We start from the raw sequence: 16,031 nt of genomic DNA on the forward strand, positions 1-16,031 counted from the left end.
AAGGCAGCCGTCTGCAAGCCAGGAAAACTGTTCTCACCAGAAACCAAATCTGCTGGCACCTTGATCTTGGACTTCCAGCCTCTAGAACTGTGAGAAAATAGATGCCTTGTTTAAACCAAGTCTGTGGCATTTTGTTGGAGCAGCCCAAACTGACTTTCCCTCGGAGACACAAACCCTGAAAGCACACAGTGGTTCCATGTGACCCACGCATACCTGTCTGGCTCAAGTGCCCTTGGTTGCCTAGCGTTTCCAAAGGCCAGGTTCCCTCCTCCCTCCTCAGCCCACCATGCACAATCTGGGCCAGGAGGCATGAAAAGCCTGCAATGGGTCTGCCTTACCAAGGAAGAAAAGGAGTTGTAACAATGTAACCCTCTTTTCCTCAGTCCTCTTCTCAGGCTCCCCTCCAGGTAGTGAAAGAAACCACTGGTTGATGGACAAGCCAGCCAGAACCAGTGAGCCCTCCTCCCTCACAGGCCCTGGACAGCCAGGTCCCCAGAGAAGACATTTCCTTAAGCCCTTGCCCCTGCCACCCACTAACTGAACAAATATTTGCACTTGGACTTCCCTGTAGCTCAGACAGTAAAGAATCTGCCTGCATTGTAGATGCAGGAGACCCAGGTTTGATCCCTGGGTTGGGAAGATCCCCTGGAGAAGGAAATGGCAACCCATTCCAGTATTCTTGCCTGGAGAATTCCATGGCCAGAGGAACCTGGTGGGCTACAGTCCATGGGGACACAAAGAGTTGGACACAACTGAGCAACTAATACTGCTACACTACTAAGCCCTGTCCTTTCATTCGGGCAACAAATTTTCATTAAGTGTCCACTTTGCTGAGTGCTAGAGATGAACATGTATCTCCTGACTTGGAAGAGGCCAGAAATCTATAAATAAAGGAGGCGATATGGGAAAGAGGACAGTACCTCAAGTCAGAAGGCAAGCCTAAATCCCAAACAATTTATATGCATCTCAATCAGTCATGGGCTTCCCTGGTGGCTCGGTGGTAAAGAATCCGCCTGCAATGCAGGAGATTTGGGTTCGATCCTTGGGTCATTAAGATCCCCTGGAGAAGAGAATGCAACCCACTCCAGTATTCTTGCCTGGGGAATCCCATGGACAGAGGAGCCTGATAGTTTATAGTTCATGGGATCACAAAGAGTTGGACACAACTGACTGACTAAACAACAAAAGCAAAATCAGCCATGGACTAGCCCTGTGACCTTGGGTGGTCACCTCATCTCTCTGGGCCTCTGTTCCACTGAAAATGAGAGAGTTGGAGATGATGGTGAAAGTTCTTTCCACCTAGAATTCCATGAAGCAAAGCTCAGAAAAATGATGCAAATGAAGACTTGTTGGGTAAGATGACTTGAGGTGCCTGAAACATGCAGGAGGAAGTTGCAGAGCAGTCCTCCAGCACAGTAAAGCCCTGAGTTAGCCATGGCCACCAACTCTTTGGTGAGCAAGGAGACAGCCACACTCAGGAATCAGAGTGGGCCCATTTCCTGGGGAGCCCTGGTCACTGGGCCCACTGGCAGGTCTGAGTGACAAGCATCCAGGGCCCCAGGAGCCAGGACCCACGCTGGTCACTCTTTCCTGCAAAGGCCAGTGGCACCTGTTCACCCAGGATCCCACCTCACTGCTTGGCTGTGCTCCCTCCATCCCCCTTGCCCCACAGTGATTCCCCAGAGACCTGCCCACCACGGCACCAGAGGGCCCAGTGCTGGCCCCAGGCATAGGCAGATGGCACAGAGCCCCTTCTTCCATACGGCCAAGGCCGGGGGCGGGGGCAGCACCCACCCACTTCTTACTGAATGACGACACCATTCCCTCACCCTGTCTCATCCTGCACGCCACCACTTCCTCACTTGCCGAATCCTGTCAGTCTTCCAAGAGAGAAATCTTCCCTTCACCCCTTCTTTCCTCTCCCATTCTGCTCCCTCACTTCAGGCCTCATCACAGTCTCTCAGACCTGCTTCACCCCTTTCCAGGGCACCCCCAGCTACATGCTCCCCACCCCACGTACTCTCCCTGTCCACCCCCTTTCTAAAGTGTGACCTAAACCACATACCTGTGCCCACAACCCCACCACCTCTGATGGCTACATTAGACACGCCTTGAGCCAGCCTGTGAGGCTCCGCTTCCCACCTGACCCAGGACCCTGCACATGGGTCCCTGGGAGGATTCTACACCAGACACACCATCCCTCCAGCTCCCAGGCCTGTGCCTCCTCACTGCCTCCGCCAGCAATGCTGGGGGCTCAGAGGCTCCTTTGGAGAAGGCGATGGCACTCACTCCAGTACTCTTGCCTGGAGAATCCCATGGACGGAGGAGCCTGGTAGGCTGCAGTCCATGGGGTCACGAAGAGTCGGACACGACTGAACGACTTCACTTTCACTTTTCACTTTCTGCATTGGAGAAGGAAACGGCAACCCACTCCAGTGTTCTTGCCTGGAGAATCTCAGGGACGGGGGAACCTGATGGGCTGCCGTCTATGGGGTCGCACGGAGTCGGACACGACTGAAGCGACTTAGCAGCAGCAGCAGCAGAGGGTCCTTTGTGAAGTGGCCCCTCCCTGCGGTTCCCCCCGACCCATGGGACAGGACATCCTAACTGCCTGTGCTGAGGTTCCCTACCTCCCCAGCCCCCAACCTCGACTCTCAGCATGTGCTGCTTCATGCTCTTTGCTTTATTCCCCTAGATTAAGAGCTATTCCGTGCTTGTCTTAGACACCCACCCGCCCCTCCGCCCTGCATAAATGACAAGCTCCCGGTGGACGAGGCCAGCATCTTCCCCATCGCTGGATCCCCATGCTGTGCCGACAGACACACGTAAGACCTGCCTGTTCCCCCAGATGATGAGCACAGCCCATTCTCTGGAGACAGCAAGCAGGGGAGAGCTGCCAAGGTGCACCTCAGATGGTCCTGGTGCTGGCTGCTGCCTTGGGAGCTGGCATCACCTGCCGGGGGACAGTCTCTCTGGCCAGGGAAGTCTGACTGTGCGTATGTGAGTCATGGTCATGAGGCCACAGAAGCAGAATGAGGGATGTTCTTGGTACACACACTTTGTCACACATACACACACACAGATATACCCCAGAGAGGTAGACCATTTCCCACCCAGAGATCAGAGCTGAAGTTCCAGGAGACGGGCAGGAGAGGGGCAGAGATGTTCAGACTCACAGCCCACTTTGGCTCGTCTTCTCCAGGGATTATTGTCTGCTTTCTCCATTTCTTCCTGCCTGGAGCAGGGGTGAGGTAGGGAGTGCTCCCAGAAGAGGACACAAGAGGCAGGAAGGCAGGGCGGGAGGTGGAGGATGGGCCATGTGGACCCCAGGCCCTATGAATGGCTCCGGCTCCATTTACCTGCATGGCCAAAAGCCCAGGTCATCTGAGAAGGACGCCAGAGGCCCAGGGCTAGCTGAAGCCTAACAGCAGGCTCGGACCTTGCCCTGCTCAGTCCCACCCGTTTGTTCTTCTCCCCTGGGGGTGGCAGGCAGTTCAGGGGAGCAGTGGGAGGCCACGGGCCACACCCCCATCAGACCCTGTCTTCATTTCCCAGGGCTGCCTTGACAAGGTACCACAAACTGAGTAGCTCAAATGACATAAATAATTGTATCACAATTCTAGTGGCCAGGAATCCAAGATCTAGGAGTCAGCAGGTGGGTGCATCTGAGAGTGGCGAGGGAGGCTCTCTTTCAGGACCCCTCCCAACTTCCAGCAGCTTCAGACATTCCTGGCTTGTAGATGGCGCTTTCCCTGTATCTCAATGGACGTCTACCTCTAGGTCCAAATTTCCCTTTGCTCCTAAGGACACAAGTCACACTGGGTAAGGACCCTCCCTAACGACCTCATCTAACTTGATTATCTGTTCAGTTCAGTTCAGTTGCTCAGTTGTGTTCGACTCTTTGCAACCCCATACACTGCACATTATCTATAAAGACCCTATTTCCAAATAAAGTCAAAGGTACTGTGAATCAGAACTTCAACATCTTTTCAGAAGACAATTCAACACATAACACAACCCAAGGTGGGAGCTGGTGAAGGTATGGTTATTGTTCCTGCTGAAAGAATAGTAACTAAAAAAGAATTGACCCTTGGTGGGCTTACCATGTACCACATACCAGTATAAGCATGGATAAGCATGAAATTAGTTTTATTATCTCTACTTCCTGATGAGAAAGCTGAGGCCCAGAGAGGTTAGGGAACTTCCCCAAGGTCACAGAGTTTATGCATGACAAAGCCAGGATTCTAACACAGGTGGTCCCCAGCCGTTGGCACTATAATAATTGTATCATACAATGTAAGCATTGCACCAGTTCTGGGTAACACAGATACCATCTCACTATGGCACCTTGTTCTAAATCCAGAACCTGGGTGTGGTCCACTCTGGAAATCAGATTGAGTCATGGAGGGAGTTCTCCCAGGGCAGTTGCCCACTGCACGTGGGCTCAAGTTGCCACTCAACAGAGCGGACAGGCCTGCAGTGGGGGCCATGCAGAGGTGGGAGTTCTGTGTGGGTGTGAAGAACAGGGGGCCGGGGACACATGAAACAATGGAGCCCACTGCCTCCCTTTCTGGGACCTCGCTGTCTGCCCCCTAGAAGGGCACAAGACCACACTGTGCTGTAGTGGAAGAGACTTAATGATCTGTCCAGAAGGCTTTTTATTTAACAGGGAAAAGCTGTGGGCAAGAGAGTTGAGCATGAAAACCTGAAATCTGCTGCCTTCAAGCATCCTGGTACACTCACCACAGCCCTGGCCTGGAGCCAGGTCTTCAAGTCTCAGCCTTCTCTGTAACTGCGTGTGCTCCTCGATGTTGTTGCTGTTATTATTACTGTTGTACTAATCATATTACTCCGGGTTCCTTCCCTGGCTATTCCGGGGACAGCACAGACATTAGCTCATGTTACTGTAGTCTTTACTGGGAAGCAGAAAACCACGCAGGCTTGGGACTGCCAGCTTCCTCCCTGGCAGAAAGGGGCCCTCAAAGGGTTTTGTTCAGCTCCTAATACGGCCACACTCTCTCTAACTTCTCTCAGCAAAGTGGCACCAGAGCTGAGCCTCGATTTAGATGAGTAGTTAAAGCGGCCAGAAGTTAAAGTACGCAAGACCATGGAAAAGTCAGGGCGGCACGGTGGCTGGAGGAGCTAGACATCTTGTTGATTCACCTCCTCTCCCAGTCTGTCCGTGGGATTTCCAGGGGCAGTGGGGAAGGGCAGGGTGTTTTATACAGATTAGTGTACAGCGCTGTGCTGTGGAGCGCAACAGCCTCAGGTGGTCACGTGGAGCCACTGAGGGTCAGACAGCTGTGGTCACTCGTCCAGGCTAACTGTACACAGGTAGGTGGCAGAGCTACCCAGGAGGGCCCACCTCCTTCCAGACCTTGTGACAATGGCTTCCAGGTCGGGCCCACCAACAGCAGACTTGGTCCCCCTCCTCGGGCTGCTGGGAACCCTGCGAAGTTATTGCACTCCAGAAGAGTCCAAGGGTTGAGTTCGGGAGAGAGGTAAACACACCAATTAATGAGATGGTCCCTCTCAAGTAGCGGAGAAGGACAGATACATCACAGTCTGTCAGGGGCCAGCACAATCTGGATGCACAGACCAGACAGGACTCCCCAACCATGCCTCCCGGGGAGAAACATCAGCGCTGACCTCGAAGACAGGAGATGACACTTCCCTGCACCTCAGAAGGAGGGGACAGGCCAGTTACCAGGGCTGCACTGGCCCTTGGCTCAGGAGCGGGTCACACGAGGCAACAGCTCAACAGGACACTTAGTCTTGAGACCACCAGGGGCCCCAGCCCAGCCCTCCCTGAGTGCCCACCCGTCCCACACCCTCACCTGCCACCCAGACCCACTCCATGAGCTTATTAGCACTAACCTTTAGTGCTCAACTGGCTCTTGGGCTTGTGAAATCCTGCCCCCCTACCCCAGCTATAAAACCCATCCCTACCCCACCCCTGGAGAGAAGGGGAAGTAGAGGGAGGCTCCTGATTAAGGAGATGGACTTCTTGGTTCGGACTTCCTGTAGGGAGTTGGGAAGTTTCTCATCTTCCACATCCCCAGCTACAGCCTTGTGGCCCCCAGCATTCTACCCTCTTTTCAAGCTTTCCAAGCACCCAGGACCAACTGGGTCCTGATCCCACTCTCAGGGAGTTCCCAGTCTGAAGGAGGTGGTAGCATCTTCTGCCCTCAGGGAGTTCCCAGTCTGGTGGGGACAGACTCAGTCTCTGCCCTCAGGGGGCTCTCAGTCTAAAGAGGGAGACATGGTCCTTGTCCTCAGGAGCTCCTAGCCTCAATGGAGGAAATGCAGTCCCTGCCCTCACTCTCAGTCTGATGGAAGGGACCCCCTGCCCACAAGGAGTTCCCTGAGTCTGAAAAGGGCTGGCATTGAGTCCCACAGCAGAAAAACCCCACGGGACATAGCCCCGCAGTTGATGGTCCCTGTGGAGTAAGTCTCTAGTCCCAGGAGTGTGGTGTCTTCCTGAGGGGATGAGGAAAGTAGATGGCACATGCCCTAAGGAGGGTAGGGTGGGGTTGGCCAGCCGAGTGGGAGAAAGAGGGAGCCATGCCGGGACTCAGGCCTGGTTGCCACCACTCCAGACCCTGAGCCCCTCGCTCCCTGCCTTGGAGGTGGCAGAAGCAGTGTTCCCAATTCTCACAGGTGCAAACCAAGGCCTGGGAGAGGCCCCAGGCAGCCTCTGGAAGCAGGAGGGTCCCTGCTGCTCATTCTCTTCTCCCATTGGTGCCATGCTGGTTCTGGGGAGTCCCAGGAGCACAGCTGGGGCTCCAACCTCAGAGCAGGAGAGCTGCCCTGAGGCACGGAGCCTGGATGTGAATGTGGGGATCCTCTCACACTGCTCACCCTGGTACCACACACAGTGCCCCACGCACAGGTCTGTGTGGTTGGCGGGGCCGGCACCTGCTCTGCTAACAACCTGCTCTCCGAGGGAGAGAATGCTGGTCAGGGCCAAGTGCACACTGCCCCTCAGGTGGGACCTGTTCCTCCTGATGCTCCATGCTGTCAGCAGGGCCTGTTCATCTGACGACCAGAGCCCAGGCTTGTCCTCAGCAGGCTGGGAGCTCTCTGAAGGCAGAAGCCAAGTTCCCCTCCTCTGGAAGATGAGGTTTGGTGGGGCAGGGCAGAGGAGCAGGCCTTCTGTAGGAAGGAAGCTGGGCCCTCCTGCAACCTAACAAGGGGCCCTTAGATCTCCCAGGTCTTCCTGCTGGCTTCTCTGGAAAGACGGCTCAGGCAGGACCCATAGCATTCTCACACACATGGCCCCTTCCCAGGGCTGAACACCTCTTCGGGAGAGAGAACAGGAAGAGAGATGCTTTGGGAGTGGAGGTGTTTCTGGGGAGTGATGAGCGTGGGGAAGCCACTGGTTCCCATCACCCCACAGCCCTTCCTCCACCCTGACTCAGGCAGACCATCATTTCCCCCTTTTGCCTCCCATGCTCAGCCTGGTGGGTGCAGGATGGTTTTTCCAACGGGCTCTGGGTTGAAGAGTGTGTGCGTGTGTGTGTGTGTGTGTGTGTGCGCGCGCGAGCGTGCACACCCATCTGTCCTGGGGAGCAATAATAGTTAATAAATAAGTGAATGGCAAAAATAGCCTCAAAGGAGCTGACAGGCAGAAGGCCAGAGTGGCCGGGCGTGGGGCCAGCACCCTGAAATGCCAAATGTTAATTTAGCCAAAAAGAAAAAACGTCCATTTCAAGACCGCCTCCATTAGCCAGGGTCCGGGGCTGCTGTGGTTTCTGGCTCTGCCATAGCCCCTCCCTATGCATCCTAAGTGAAGCCCAGGCACAGAGGCCCCCTCGCTCAGTGTGAGGGTAACAGCCCTGGAGAGAAGGGGCCCAGGCAGGGGCACACAAGGTTATGGACCAGCAGGAAGCCAGCAGGCTGCTGCCCAGCCATCCTCCAACAGTCCACCCAGCTGGCCAGCCCTGGTGCAGTCCCAAAGGTCCAACCAGCTGGGGGAAGTTCTGGACATTGTCACATTCTCTCACCCTGCCCCACCTAGACATTCACTTGGGGGCGAGGGATTGGACTCAATGTCCTGGTTGTCACTTGACCTTGGCCAGATCCCTCCAGCATCTCAACTGATTTCTCTCAGGCTCTGAGTGTTCTCCACCCTGAGGCCTCTGGTGGCCCATGGGTACTTCTGTCTTCTGGGGCAGGTGTGCATGTCTTACTAAGTTACAGAAGGAAGCACATCTGGGAGAAGCAGATGTTTGCCTGCTCTCTTTGCTAGTGGTTCTAACCCTTCCAGAATCATCCTCAAGCTTATTTATTGGCCTCTCTAGATGGCACTCCACTCCAGTACTCTTGCCTGGAAAATCCCATGGACGGAGGAGCCTGGTAGGCTGCAGTCCATGGAGTCGCTAAGAGTTGGACACGACTGAGCGGCTTTACTTTGACTTTTCACTTTCATGCATTGGAGAAGGAAATGGCAACCCACTCCAGTGTTCTTGGCTGGAGAATCCCAGGGACGGGGGAGCCTGGTGGGCTGCCGTCTATAGGGTTGCACAGAGTCGGACATGACTGAGGCGACTTAGCAGTAGAAGCAGCAGCTAGACAGGATTCTGGTCACATCCCTGCAGTCTCCCTCAGCCATGCATGTGCATGCGTGCTAAGTCACTCAGTCGTGTCTGACTCTTTGTGACCCCCCCCCGTAGGCTGTAGCCCGCCAGGCTCCTCTAATTATGAGATTCTCCAGGCAAGAAAATTGGAGTGGGTTGCCATGCCCTTCTCCAGGGGATCTTCCTGATCCAGGAATCACACTCACATCTCCTATGTCTCCTGCACTGGGAAGTGGGCTCTTTACTGCTAGCGCCACCTGGGAAGCTCCTCTCTCAGCTACAGCTACTGTCAAATTCAGGGAAACCTGGTTCAGCCCACTGCCCCCTCCCCAATTCATACTCCCTCAGGGAACTCCTGGCTCCAGCTCCCAGGCTGGTGCCAGTCAGTGCTCAAGGCTGCCTCACTTGTGGAGGGTCTATGCTGGTCACTTGGTGGCCAGCACCCAGAATAAGGATGGGGCAGGGTGCAGGGAAAACCCAAGACCTAGTCCTTCTTCCACTCGGCCTTCTTTGGGAACTTTGGTAATGCAATTTTCTCCTACCCTGTTTACCACGGTCCATACACAAAGGACTTCAAAAGAAACACTAGGCTCTCCTATAAAGTGTGGGAATTTAAAAGCTTGTGTGCAGCCAGGACAGATCCCAGGTCATTTATGGAGGATGTATCTCTTGGCAGTCCCTGTGCTAAGGGCTTTGCATACATCATCACACAGAATGTTCAGTGCAAAACTCAGGGGCGGCAATTCTCATTCCATCCCATTCTGTGGAACACACTGAGGCTTAGAAAAGGCAATGAGCCTGCCAAGGAGAAACAGTTGGGACATGGAGGATCCGGGATTTGAACCATGTAGGCACAGGGAACACAGCCATGAGCACAAGGAGTCCCTGCCTGGGGAAGCTGACATTCTAACAGGGGAGGGGGAGTGGACAAGCAATGAACAAAGTCCTCTGTAAATATGCATTTTGTCAAGTGGTCCCCAGAGGGACACTGTGTCCAAGAGTGGCATCTTGGGCCCTCAGGTGCACGAGGAGCTCTGCTGGGGATCAGGGCGGCCAGGGTCCCAGAGGCCCAGAGAGGGACGAAGTGCTCAGAGACTTGTGATCTCTGGGCACCAGGAGCTGCTTGGGTGGGGGTTCCTGGGTTCTAGAGGGAGGAAGAGCTAAGAGGTCAAATGTTTGGGTGCTTAACACCTAGATAAAGGCAGAGTCCTGGGAATTTAAGGAGAGAAGGCTGACACAAGATGTTTACTTATTTATTTGGCTGCCCCGGGTCTTAACTGCAGCACCCGGGATCTTTGATCTTTGTCACGGCATGTGGGATTTGTAGTTGCCCCATGCAAACTCTCAGTTGTGGCCTGTGAATTCTCAGTTGCGGCTTGCGTGATCCAGTTCTCTGACCTGGGATCGAACCTGGGCCCTTTGCATTGGGAGTGCAGAGTCTTAGCCACTGGACCACGAGGGAAGTCCCTGACATGGGATATTTAAATCCCAAGAAAAGATAAGAAAGAGAGCCCTCAGGATCCACCCCAGGTCCCCTGGGAAAGAGATGCTATCTGGTTCCCAGAGGCTGGGGAGCTGGTCTATTAGGGAGCAGAAGGGAATGGGTTTGGCACCATTGATAACCAAGGCAAGGAGAAATCAATAGGAAAATGCCCGGGTGCTCCCTGTGACCCTCCCCTTCGTGTTGAAGGCTGTGACCCTCGCCCCCACTCCACCTCCGCCCCTCCCGGGCCCTCTCCAGCCTCCCTAGACAAGGGCAGCAGCCTCCGCACTCAGCACCGCCTCTCCCTCACCCTGCAGGCTGCTCCCTCCAGCTCCACACACTAGAGCCACCCTTCCCAATACAGATGGGGCCATGCCCATGCACTGTCTTGCATAAAAACCTAGAGATGCCCACTGTCTCAAAAAACACAACTGCTTTGGTCCAGAAATCTATAGGCTTCCCAACGTAGTCCAACCTACCTTTGCCACACATACCTCTTTCCCTGCCTGCTACAGGCTGCATGCTTTGTTTCTGCTGCGAAAACTGCAGGCATCATGCGGCTCCCAGCAGGTGTGAGTGCCCATCTGTCCACTGCACTTGGGAGGTCAGAGCCGGGACTTGGAGCCAGGCTGCCCAGTTCATTGCGTGAGCTTGGGCCAGTTACCTAACATGTCAGTCTCAGTGTCCTCATCTGCAAAATGGGGGTGACCACAGCAGTGCTCACCTCCTGGGGCTGTTGTGGGGATTAAATGAGTTAGCAGAACAAACACAAAGCACTTAGAACAGAGTCGGGCATAGAGGAGGCACAACACACAGGCTCTGCCCTTGAGGGCACAGTCTGCAGCTTATTCATCTTGGTTTCCCAGCGCCAAATACATGGTAGACATCTGTTAAATAACTCAGTCCCACAAACATCTAACACCAGTACCTGGGGTCACACAGAGTCGGACACGACTGAAGTGACTTAGCAGCAGCAGCAGCAGGCAGAGAGAGAACTGACATGATAAAAATAAAGTCCATTTATTTTATATGTCAATTTAGGGAAGACGATGAATTTTCTTTGGGGATGTGTTGAGTTCAAGGAACTGGAGGGACACTGACCAGGACAATCAAAGGACAAGGACCCCTGAGGACCACACACCATCTGTGACTCTCAGTCCCCGAGGGTTGTATCATTTTTGTCACCGTTGCATTCCCCAACCAAACCTCTGGAGTGAAATTCTTTCTTTTTTGGCCCCAGCGCCCCTATTAATAGGACTTCCCAGGTGGTCCTAGTGGTAAAGAATCTGCCTGCCAATGCAAGAGACTCGGGTTTGATCCTTGGGTTGGGAAGATCCCCTGGAGGAGGGCATGGCAACCCACTCCAGCATTCTTGCCTTGAGAATCCCATGGAGAGAGGAGCCTGGTGGGCTATTGTCCATAGGGTGGCAGAGTTGGACACGACTGAAGCAACTTAGCACGCCCACATGCCCCTGTTAGTATACTCACTGGATGGACCTTCAGGGAATGTCTGATTTATGTGGCCCAGATGAAGAAACTAAGGCAAGGCAGATGTCTCCTGGTCAAGACCTCTGTGCCTACAGAGTCACAGCCGGCGGCCCTGCAGTCACCTGAGAATTCCTTTGTAAACTGCTCCTGTCTCTGGCGGTTGACATACGCTCAGCTCCCGGACCACTTCTTAGCTCTCATCCTCTGGGTTACAGTCCCCCCCTCACCTCTTCCAAAAGTCCCCTCACCTCTGCCCCCTGAGACCAGCACAGGCGCAGCAGAAAGGCCCCTCCTTACCTCAGTCTAACTGTCTCACTCTGCCTTTCCCAGCTACATCCTGGGGAAGTCGACCCAGAAACCTGTTTCTGTGGGAGCCAGATATCTCCCCCTCACCAGCCCTTATCATTTCGGGGAAGGGAGACCCTGTCAGCTGAATCCTTTCTCCACTGGGGGAGGCACTGTGGAGTGGAACTGTGTTTCTGGGGCAACAGGCTCACCTTTTAGGGTGCCGACTTGAGATGCAGATTCTGGGGGTTCACCTTAGACTTACTGCATCAGGCTCTCTTGACAAGGGGCCCAGGAACTTTTTTAATTGACTTCATGGGGAATTCCTGCACACACTAGTGTAAGAGCTGCCGGTGTCCTGGCTGAAAGCATGAGCTCTGGAGCCTGCTGTACCACTCTCCAAACATACAGCCTCACATAAGCCACTAACCTTCTCTGGGCCTCAATTTCCTCATCTATAAAATATTGTCTTTTTAAAAACCCATCTAAACGGAGATTACGAGGGTCAAATGAGTTACAGGGCTCAGCGCTGCCTGGCACACAGTAAGTGCCCGATATGTGGAAGGAATTAGTAATGTTGTCCTATCTTTAAGTTGAGCATCTCAGAAAGGCAAAATTTCCATCAGACTGAACATGCCCCCAAGGGAAGGACAAAGCCCCCTCATTTCTTCCCATGCCAGGGTCCCAGGAGTTGATCAGGACAGCAGCAAAGGCTGGTGAATAGAAAAGAAACAGAAATGCTGTTCCCAAAGGACGCACCCTTGACCAGGCAGGCTATCAGGACACCTCCAAATCCAGAGCGGTCCCTGGAGCAAAGCAGGAAGGAGCAGTGCCCCCTCCTCAAGGAGTACCTGAGCTCAGCCTCTCCCCAGCCCTGGATGGAGGTAGATCATACAGCACCCCCTTCCTCGGAGCAGAAGGCCAGGCACCTGGCCCCATCTACTCCCACCGACCAGTCAGATAGCTCCCCCAGGCTTTCCACTCTAGGGGCCTGGAGAGGTCAGGGGTCACACAAACAGGGAGGGAGGTACCTCCAAGACCATCTGATACCCATTCCCTGGAAGGGCAGTTGCTGCACCATGGGGCTGGAACAAGTCAGGGAAGCATATGACACCCAGGTGTGGCCAGCCCGGTGGCTTCTCAGCTTCTGAAACCCAAGGCTCTGAGCCTCGGCACCTTCACTGGGGAAGAGAAGGCCCTGCTGCACACCACACTCAACTGCAGCAGGTCCTCTGAGCTCACCTGCCCACAGCCACTGCCTACTCCGTCCCGACCCTCTTAAATGAATTACAACTCGGGGTGTGAAGATCCAGTGGGGAATGCCTCGCACATCAGTCCAGGGCCAGCCTCGTCCCTTCTCCCCATGTCCCAGCACCTCTCCTGTGTCTCCTCCCTTCTCCCCCCACACTCCCCGCACCCCTCTCAGCACAGAGGCTCCAGCGGCTGCCCTGGGACCCTCCTCCTGCTCCACAGCGGAACCACAGATGACACTCGGGGAAATGGGGTGGGGCTTGTCTCGCTGTCCATTCCCTTAAGAGAAACCAGCTCTGTACTTTAAATCCAGGCTTCGGGTGATTTTCCTTTTACTACTAGCAAACTGTACAGAGTGAAAGAAGGGAAAAAACCACTGGAGAATGCAGACTGAACCAGCCTCACAGACCTGTATGAGGCAGGGAAAGGCCTGGATGCCATCGCCCCCTGTGAGGAGAGGCAAACAGCAGCACCAGGGCCCGCTCCCGACACGCAGGACAGAGCAGAGGATGATCCCGGTTAGGTCCAGCAGTGCTTCCCTATAGATCCTTTGCCCGTGAAAGCTCCCCGAGGGAGAGGATGTAAATCAGCCCCACAGTCGTCAGGTGGCAAAGAAGCAGGGGCAGCAGACACTCGACACGGGGAAGATGTCAGATGTGGTGACTAACTGGCTTTTCTAGGCCATTGTCACCAATGCTGGAGAAATATTCCACTTTAAAAATAAATGTAAAGCAAAATCCAAAATTAACTCTCCCCAGATAACCCCTTTCCGAAATCAACCATGTCATAATCCACATGTGGCCATTCGTGGAGGATTTAACCTGAGGATGTCTCCCTGTCCTGAGATAGGGACACTTCCCAGGCCTCAGTCCACACATGTGGGGCTTTTCAATCCTCCCGGTCCTCAGATGGAGCCTGGTTTCATGTGTGTCTCTCAGTCCTCCCAGAGCATAAGGGCTAGAGCAGGATCCTTGTACATTCCTAGCCAAAGGTGCTAGGAAAGAAGTAGCTTTAAAGTCCACAGGAAGGAAATCCTTTCCGGGGTGGGGGAAGGCCCTTCTCTCCATCACCTTTCTTTACTCTAAGTCTTTGCCATGCGTGTTGACAACAATACACGCAGACGGGGAGTCTCTGACTATATAATAATTCCTTGCACATTTCATGAGCTTAAGGGTCAAAGAAAAAAGTAGTGCTGGACTCACACTGCCATTTGCCTGCTGTTTAACTCTGTGCAAATTCATTCATTCTGTAACAGACGTCTACGACAGACACTGTCCTAGTTTACATTCCAGTTGGAGGGAGACTCACAAAGACTAACGTACAATTTCTCCCACTGTTGTATCCGACCCTTGGGACCCCATGGGTTGTAGCCCACCAAGCTCCTCTGTTATGGGATTTCCAAGGCAAGAATACTGCAGTGGGTTGCCATTTCCTTCTCCAATTCTGAGAGGAAATACCACACAAAAAAGAGAGAAGGGAAGAGTTAACAGTGATCAGCAGGCCTTTGGGTGTAGCCCTCAGGCCGTCAGGAGCCTTGAGTGAGATGTGCCTGTCTGCCAAGATGGCTCCGTGGAGCGCATGGTACAGCAGTCGTTTTCTAAACTATCCTTGCAGTTATCACAACACTGTGCTAAGCCACTTATTGAGCCACGTTTGGGGCTAATTGCTGGTGATAAGAGGAACATAAATATACTGAGCCACAGCCTGGCCTGATAAGATTTTATACACCAACCACCAACCAAGTTTTCTTCCCCTATTACACACCTGCAATAATTTTTAGTGGTCATCACTCTTTACTGAATCACCACAATAAACCCCTTTCGATATAAACAACTCTCCTTTCGATACAGCCATAAATCAGACTCAGCGTCATCCCCCCGAGCCCTCTGCTGACGCAGGGAGGCTCAGGGCAGTAGTTCCCATCTGTGGTGCACGTCAGAATCAGCAGGAGCATCCCCAAATGCTGATGTCCAGGCCCACTACAGATAGCCTGGGTACCAGGGTTATATAAGAACTCCTAGATACACCTTCCTCTCCCACGCCTCAAGTTCTGTTGGGTGACTGGAGGTTAACCCACCCCGAAGTTGATGTCTCAGTGCTGGGCGTTCGAGGTGAAAACAGAGCTGCCACCTGCACTGCGATACAGGGCAATCAACCATAAGGAAGTTTATAACACACTGTGAGAGCTGCTCTTTCATGGGGTTGCTTGGAACAGCATGAAGAATACTGTTTGGAATTTGTGTAGTTAGCCAGGCTCATATTTACAGTCCTTATAGTTGAGCTTGCCTCCTGGCGAGTCTCTCAGGTTTTCCCACATCTTACAGCTGGAAAGAGGGAAGTGGGAGGACTCAGGAGGAGGAAAAAGGACACCAGAAAAAAGAAGAAGAAGAAAGGGGACCAAAGATGAGAGGGAGAAGCAAACGCAGACAACAGGGAACCTTCCTGACATTACCAGACAGACCAGCAGGGAACCCATAAGAAGGAGGGCAAAGATGGAAAGCAGTGTTTCCTAAGATCACACCCCCAGGCTCAGAGCCCCGTGCCAGCAGGGCACAAGCTCACCTTGGTCAAGGGAGGGAGCCCTGGCTGTCAAGAGTCAGCATTCCCTATGGAACATGCAAATGGGAACTAGCCACCTGCTTCCCACAGTGCTGGGCAGCGGGGGTCAGAGAGTCAGGAACATTCAGTAAATATCTGAGTATTAAAACAGATGAGGCCCCTGTCCTCAAAGAGCTGACTGACAAGTTGAAAGACAGATAGATAAACCTACTGAAATAAAATTATAAACCAGTATGAGTGCTCCAGAGGAAAAGAAGAGGGTGTTTCAGAGTGACTCTGATGTTATATGCTGAGTGTCAGATGTTGCAAAGGCAGGGCTCCTTCCTTGGCAGGGAGGGGTACAAGCCTACCCTGCTCACCCAGGATTCAGTGACCATCACTCTCCC

At 53.5% G+C, this 16,031-nt stretch overlaps 1 protein-coding gene across 1 annotated transcript in view; it reads right to left on the reverse strand.

The window, feature by feature from the left end:
- The window catches only part of ADCY5 (adenylate cyclase 5), a 158,982-nt gene that overhangs the window by 129,986 nt on the left and 12,965 nt on the right, over positions 1-16,031 (reverse strand). The window lies entirely within an intron of this gene.

The sequence above is a fragment of the Bos javanicus genome, chromosome 1, assembly GCF_032452875.1.
Source record: "Bos javanicus breed banteng chromosome 1, ARS-OSU_banteng_1.0, whole genome shotgun sequence".
Classification (NCBI taxonomy): Eukaryota; Metazoa; Chordata; class Mammalia; order Artiodactyla; family Bovidae; genus Bos; species Bos javanicus.